The 7,523-nt window shown below is 44.2% G+C and overlaps 1 pseudogene; it reads left to right on the forward strand.

The window, feature by feature from the left end:
• The first annotated feature begins 3,990 nt into the window (after positions 1-3,990).
• LOC121680570 lies at positions 3,991-6,628 on the forward strand (annotated as a pseudogene).
• The last annotated feature ends 895 nt before the right edge of the window (positions 6,629-7,523 follow it).

Below are 7,523 nucleotides of genomic sequence, written 5' to 3' on the forward strand. Positions count from 1 at the left end.
CTTCATGCACAGAGAGGAGGAGGATGATGATGATGAGGAGGAGGGGGGCTCTTCACCCACTCTGGGCCTCGAGCAGAAAGGTCCGACAGACACACACAGTGGGGACTCAATGACACAATCATCCAATACCTATCCATACAAAATATGTATATAGTCAACACATAGATACTGACTTTATTTCCTTTGGTACCAGTGATGTGTGTATAGGATTTCTACATGAAGTAATTCATATTTGTGTATGTCCATGTTTATAGCTATGTCTACCACATTTACTCTGAGAGTGAAGACAGGTGAAAAAAAGTATGCTGGGACTGATGCTAATGTCTACGCCATCCTGTATGGCACCAAAGATGACACAGGTAGAGACTGTACACTGGTACACATCCAGGTCTCTTGTCTCATTCTTTCCCTATTTAACTTGTACATTAGCATATATGTGCAATACATGCAAATATGTCATCAATGACAATGCTAATTTTAAATGTTCAAATTTGGCCTCATATGCTTATATGTTCTTATAAAATGTGAATGTACATATTAGTGTGATTTCCTCATTGGCAGGGATAATCAACCTGAAGGCCTCTAAGACCCATAAGAATAAGTTTGAGGCAGGGATGATTGATGAGTTTACAGTGGAGGCAGTGGACTTGGGTAGACTTAAGCGGCTTCGTATTGGTCATGACAACTCAGGTACATGAACATTATCTCATAAATACAGATAAACAAGCGATGCAACATTTATCATTCATTTGACATTTAACTTTCTGTTATTCTAACCAGATTTTTCATCCTTGCATGTGTCCCCATTTCGTGTATCCTGTTTGATGTGATGTATAAGTATAAGTATATATACTTTTTTGATCCCGTGAGGGAAATTTGGTCTCTGCATTTAACCCAATCGGTGAATTAGTGAAACACAAACAGCACACAGTGAACACACAGTGAGGTGAAGCACACACTAATCCCGGCGCAGTGAGCTGCCTGCTTCAACGGCGGCGCTCGGGGACCAGTGAGGGGTTAGGTGCCTTGCTCAAGGGCACTTCAGCCGCGGCCCACTGGTCGGGGCTCGAACCGGCAACCCTCCGGTTACAAGCCCAGAGTGCTAACCAGTGGGCCACGGCTGCCCCACAATGTGATGTGATCAGTGTGTATTTCTGTGTGTTTATAAACATGTGTGTCTTTGAGTGTTTCAGGTGGCTCTCCAGGCTGGTTTCTGGACTGGGTTGAGATTGACGCTCCGTCGCTGGGGGAACGCTTGGTCTTCCCATGTGGCCTCTGGCTGGACCGTGGGGAGGAGGACGGGGCCATTCAGAGAGATCTCTACCCAGCCCACCTCCAGACACAACACTACACACCATGTAAGGACTCTGTGTGTGTGTGTTCAGTAAGAGAGTATGAGAGAGTAAGATGTAATACTAGCCTCTGCTGGTTAGACATAGAGTGTAAGCACATTTAGAAGTTAGCTAGCAGTACTTAACAGTAGTTAGCTACAAATAGCTCTAGGACAGTGGTTCTCAAAGTGGGGTCCGCGACCCAGAGGGCAGGTGTCCGCAAAATAATTTGCTTTAAATGATAAAGTTGCGGTTTATCATTTAAAATAATTATATCGACAAATGGCGACCATTTTCACCAATAAAACAAGTAAATTGTGTCTATTTGCTCCCACCCACATTAACGATTATGAGGGGGTCCTCAGAAAATTTCCTTTGAAACCTCCCTGGAACCAAAACATTTGAGAACCCCTGTGGATAATGCTGTGTACATGTTTATAGGCCCCCTCCTATCTGTTTTTACATGTGCTCATATGTGTTTGTGTGTTTGTTCTAGTTGTTCCGTATGAGATCAAGGTTTTCACTACTGACATCTTCGCTGCGGGGACGGATGCAGATGTGTTTATTGTTCTGTATGGTTGTAATGGCGTGTGCACCACCCAGAAGTCTCTATGTGTCAATAAAAGAGAGAGGAAAATGTACTTCAAAAGAGCCGCAGAGGACATGTTCATTGTAGAGGTGCTGTTCTGCACACATTTACACACACACACACACACACACACACACACACGCAAACACGCACACAGTCACTTTAATAACAATTCACACTGCTCTGTGAGGATTTTTTGTTTGTGCATATGTCATACTTGATGGAATGTGTATTTCACATTAGTCACATGATCCATTGCTTGATATAAATGACATTGTCAATGCTGTGTCAGTAATGGCTGCTTAAATGTCCACAGTTGGAGGATATTGGTGATATTATAGAGAAGATTCGTGTTGGTCATGACAACCGTGGAGTGAATCCAGGCTGGCACCTGGATCGGATTGAGATTAGACGACTGCTGAGAAAGGGAAAGGTATGTAAACATACTATGCATGCTGACTGTACAAACAAACAAACAAACAAACACCAACACAAATGTGTGAAAAGAAATGCTGTTGCTTGATTGATTTTCATAGATATCATGTCCTTGTTAAGGTTTTCACAAAGTGATGTGTGTGTGTGTGTGTAGGGTTCAGAGACAGTGATATTTCCATGTGAGAGATGGCTGGCCACCTCAGAGGAGGATGGGGAAACAATCTGTGAGCTGGTGCCCTCTGACATCATCACAGAGAAACTCGCACGAGATGGAACTCTCAGAGTCTCAGAGATTGAGGTGGACGACGCTCTAGAGAGTAGGTGTTTCTGCATGTGCAGGCCTTACACATATATTTATATATATTTATATTTTCATTTGTTTGTTTGTAAATACCTTAGCTTAGCAATGTAAGCTAATGTAGTTTGAGAATGTTGACTTGGGCCAGACAGATTATGATGATAAGAAATGTTATTGACTCATAAACACATGCACACATGGCAGACATACTGTATGTTTGTGTATTAACCTGAACTTGTGTATGATTGTGTTTGGTGGTTGTAGTTCACACCTACAAAGTTGTCGTAAGAACGGGTGACATGTATGGGGCAGGGACAGACGCAAATGTGTTCATCACCATCTATGGAGATCTGGGAGACACAGGGGAGAGGCAACTCAGCAAATCAGCAACCAACAGCAACAAGTTTGAGAGAGGAGCGGTAAGACAAGAAAGACACTTATACATGTGCAAAGTGCAAAAAAGTCACACACAGTGATATGAACTGCATGTACAAATGGGAATAAACAGACAAATACAAAGGCCCTCTAACCCAAAGCTTAGATGTGATGATGATGTGTTTTTGGGGTGTTTTTTTATTTGCAGGTGGATGAGTTCAATTTAGAGGCTGTAGACCTTGGACAGGTGTTCAAGATCCGTATTCGTCATGACAACAGCTTACTGAGTCCTGACTGGTACTTGGAGGAGGTGGAAGTGATGGATCTGGACACAGAGGAGGATTTCCTCTTCCTGTGTGAACGCTGGCTGTCCAGGAAGAGAGAGGACATGAGAATCTGCCGAGTGTTCTACGTAAAGGTGTGTGTGAGTGTATGTTTGTATGAAAGTGTGTATACTGTATGTGTGTGAGAGTGTTTATGTCTCTGAGTGAGACAGGGAGAGATGATACTGGACAGACAAGGATATGTCTGCTTTAGTGTGTATAAGTGTGTGTGTGTGTGTGAGAGTGTGTGTGTGTGTGTGAAAGAGAGTGAGAGAGAGAGAGAGAGAGATATTTTGCTCTAATGTTCAATCTATGTGCTTTTGTAGGGTTATGAGGGTCCTAGGGATGACAGTGACTTACGGGGACTGGACAGCAACATGAACCAGAGAGACAAAGACAGCAGAGACGAGGAGGACAGTTTATGTGAGCAAAACACCCAAGCCCATTTATTATGTGCATAATGTAGAAACAATAGAACTGCCCTGACAAACAAAATATTCACATTCCAAACAGCCTGCAGATGACTTAATATCAATACATTTATAGAATTGACATAGAATTAACCCTGATGAATATTCTGAATCAGTAAATGTGTGCCATATTGTCATCTCTCTGGGACTATCATATCTCGCTCTACGTATGTTACCACCAAGTAGGTATTTATTACCTGATTAGTTTTGTTTCTCCCCATGGGACAGCACAGGTCCAGAGGGCACTTTACTAAATTGCATTGGATGATAGGAATCAAGTTCCTGCTACATATTAAGATAGTCATTAGAACCCTACCTGGAGCTATGCTTCATGCATGCATTTAAAACAAAATGGAAACTGGAGACCAGAGCAAAAGGCATTATTTATGCACAGTTGGACGAATGATACCACAGATGAGAATTAATGGAAATTATAAACAGTGGTGTGTGTTAAAATGAATTTAGGCAGTGCAGAATGATTCTGCATTATTCATCATCACAAATGACACCATCTAGGGGCAATTCCATGGAAAATTACATTTTTTTGTAACATCCATAATGCCAATAAAATGTAATGGTATGGTATGATGTGAATGATTACATGAAATTTGAGCATTTGCTATTTTTGGCTGGAGAATGTAAATGAGAAAAAATGCACAAAAAAATAATGTTATCATTCACATCATACAAATGCCAAGGCATTTCACTGGCGTTATGGATGTGACAAAAAGTCCATTTTCCGTGGAATTGCGCCTAGACAAAGACAATTTGTAACTCACACTCTGAGTGGGTGCATGATGATAATCAAAAGTGTCAACAGCTCACAAATATCTGCTTGGAAACACCAAGATTTTGGGTTCTATAAGAACATGGGACTTGGATCAAACCAGAGAACATTGCCACCCCGGCTGCACTCTCCACTAACTTTACCCTCTCCCACACCCCTCGCCCATCTGGACGAGGAGGTGGGACAGTCCTGCTAATCTCCAACAAATGGAAATTCACCCCGCTACTGCCTTCAAACAAATATGTCTCATTCAAATTCCATGCCATCACAGTGATCGCCCCAGCAAAACTCTACGTGCTGGTCATCTACCGCTCTCCAGGCTAACTAGGCGACACACTAGGCGACTTTATGGACGAACTTGACACTCTGCTGTCCTCCATCCCTGAGCATGACTGTCCGCTTCTCGTCCTCAGCGATATGAACATCCACTTAGACGCCCCAGGCTCAGCGGACTTTTTGGCCCTGATCCATTCTTTTGACCTCAAACTTGTTCAAAGCCCACCTACTCACAAAGCTGGCAAAGAGCTTGACTTGATCCTGACTTGGAACTGCAGCACAGACACCATGGTGACGCCTCTCCATCTTTCTGACCACTTCTTCATCCAGTTCAACGTCAGCCTGACAGAACAGCCTCCGGCTCCTCAGCCGATGGTCACGTTCCGCCGCAACATCCGGAACCTGTTTCCAACCCACTTTTCCTCAGTGGTTGCCTCCGCTCTTCCTCCACTCAACACCTTCTCGAAAACTTTTCTCAACCTTCAAATCGCTACTCAACCCTCAGCTGCTTCCTCCTCTATCCAGCCTTACTGCGGATACCCTTGCCTCATTTTTTACAAACAAAGTGGCGGCAATCAGCAGTCAATTCTCTACATGCCCACACAACGCATCAGACTCAGATACCACACTCCTACAACCTCTAGGGGCTGCTGGAACATCTTTTTCAGCATTCGCGCCTCTCTCCGAGAGTGAAGTATCTAGACTCCTGACATGTAGCTGTCTTACCACATGCTCGCTGGACCCTATACCTACGAACCTACTTCAGTCCATCAGCACGACCATCGCACCAGCTATCACACATGTGATCAATGCCTTCAATCAGCGTTCAAAATGGCCCAGGTAACACCGTTACTTAAGAAAACTTCTCTCAACCCTGCTCAAGTCGAGAACTACCGCCCTGTCTCACTCCTGATTTTCTATTGAAAGGCATTGAACGAGCAGTCTCCAAACAGGTCTCTGACTTCCTTTCACAGAACAACCTTCTGGATCCAAATCAGTCTGGGTTCAAAAGCGGCCACTCTACCGAAACGGCTCCGCTGTCTGTAACAGAAGCCTTAAAAGAAGCCAGGGCGACCGCTCGGTCATCAGTATTCATTCTGCTTGACTTATCGGCTGCCTTTGATCACCGCATCCTCTTTGCCTCTCAGACATAGCTACATGGATGAAGGCACACCACCTCCAGCTGAACCTCTCAAAGACTGAACTGCTGGTCCTCCCAGCTAAACCTACCATACACCACAACATCAACATCAAATTTGACTCCCTGTCTGTTTCAACTACCAGGACTGCAAGAAATCTAGGAGTTGTTCTCGACAACCAACTAACCTTCTCAGATCATGTTGCCTCAGTCTCCCGGTCATGCCGTTTCACACTCTACAACATACGGAAAATCAGGACTTACTTGACTCAAGATGCTACCCAACTTCTGGTTCAGGCAATAGTCATCTCACGACTCGACTACTGCAACGCCCTCCTGACAGGTCTCCCAGCCTGCGCAGTGAAACCCCTTCAGATGATCCAGAACGCGGCGGCGCGCCTGGTCTACAACCAACCCAAAAGGGCACATGTTACCCCGCTGCTCATCCAGCTACACTGGCTACCTATGGCGGCCCGCATCAAATTCAAGGCTCTAACCCTTGCCTACAAAGTAGTCTCCGGTTCTGCTCCCACCTACTTGAATGCCCTCATACAGACATGTGTTACCTCCAGACCGCTGCGCTCCTCAGACGAATGACGTCTAGCTCTACCACCGGTATGCTCAGGCCAATCCAAACTTTTCTCATCTTTTGTTTCTCGTTGGTGGAACACACTGCCAGTTCCTACAAGGGCAGGGACATCCCTCTCCATTTTCAAAAAACTCCTGAAGACCCAGCTCTTTAGAGAACATCTTCTCTCATAGCACCACTTACAACAAGTCTTGCTGATGCTAGCACTTACCAGCCGTCTTGAACTTGCACTTATTCTTACTGTACTCTGCCGTTTTTAAATTGTCTTAAAATTGTTGAGAGAATTGCTTTAAAACTTTTTTACAACTGTTACCATGTTGTTAGTCGCTTTGATTAAAAATGCGTCAGCCAAATGTAATGTAACATGGGAACCCATAATTGAAGACTTCCAGAATGTGTGGGCGTGCGTGTGTGTGTGTGTGGGCTGGCTAAGCTTCTATGGTGATGTTGTGTTGTGCCCAGTGATCCCCTATCACTTCACTGTGACGACGAGTGATGAGGATGATGCGGGGACCACCAGCCGTGCATTTGTCATCATCCATGGACGAGAGGGAGCCACAGACCGTATGTGGCTGAAAATGCCCCAAGAAAAAAACTGCTTCTTGCCTGGAGCTCTGGACAGCTTCCATTGCCAAGGCAGTGATGTGGGAGATATCAAACGAGTGGAGGCAAGATGCATAATTCACCATACAATATCACTTTTGTCATTAAAACTGTATTGTTTAGATCAGTGGTGCAGTCTTCTCCTGGTTCGGCTACAGGTTTCCACTTCAACTGAGCTTGATCATATTATCATATTCCCTTTACAGAAGATAGTTATCCACATTTTTTAGGTTTATAAAATCTCTGCATTTTAAAGAACAAATAATTACAATACTAATGTAATTTCCATCCATGTGTTAATAGCTGGGT

This window comes from Alosa sapidissima, chromosome 13 (assembly GCF_018492685.1).
Source record: "Alosa sapidissima isolate fAloSap1 chromosome 13, fAloSap1.pri, whole genome shotgun sequence".
NCBI lineage: Eukaryota > Metazoa > Chordata > Actinopteri > Clupeiformes > Clupeidae > Alosa > Alosa sapidissima.